This window comes from Sceloporus occidentalis, unplaced genomic scaffold (genome assembly GCF_023333645.1).
Source record: "Sceloporus occidentalis isolate IW3139 unplaced genomic scaffold, rSceOcc1.0.p SCAF_7, whole genome shotgun sequence".
Classification (NCBI taxonomy): domain Eukaryota; kingdom Metazoa; phylum Chordata; class Lepidosauria; order Squamata; family Phrynosomatidae; genus Sceloporus; species Sceloporus occidentalis.
Window position 1 is genome coordinate 20,609,796 of NW_028316987.1, and position 390 is coordinate 20,610,185.

Below are 390 nucleotides of genomic sequence, written 5' to 3' on the forward strand. Positions count from 1 at the left end.
CAGTTCATATGATCCATTGTGAGTTCTGCTGAGCTGTCATGGTTGACTCAGAGATATATAGCCTTGTTAATCTGTAAAATCAGTGTCTCGCAGCACCTTTGAGACTAACTGAAAGAAAGAAGTTGGCAGCAGGAGCTTTCCTAAAGTCCAATTGCATAAGGCCACTATGACAATGTTGATATCTGTTCTGATAGCATAAGACCGTAACATCTGTTTTATTGAATTGATGAAATCTGTTCCAGCATTGTACAGTGGGCCCTTGGTATCCACTGGGTTTGGTTCTAAAATTCACGTTCAAGATGCTCAAGTCCAGTAGCAGTGGTCCCTCCTTCTCCACGGTTACTCCAAAACAAACCAACCTATTTTTATGTTGATGTGTTGACTGTATTT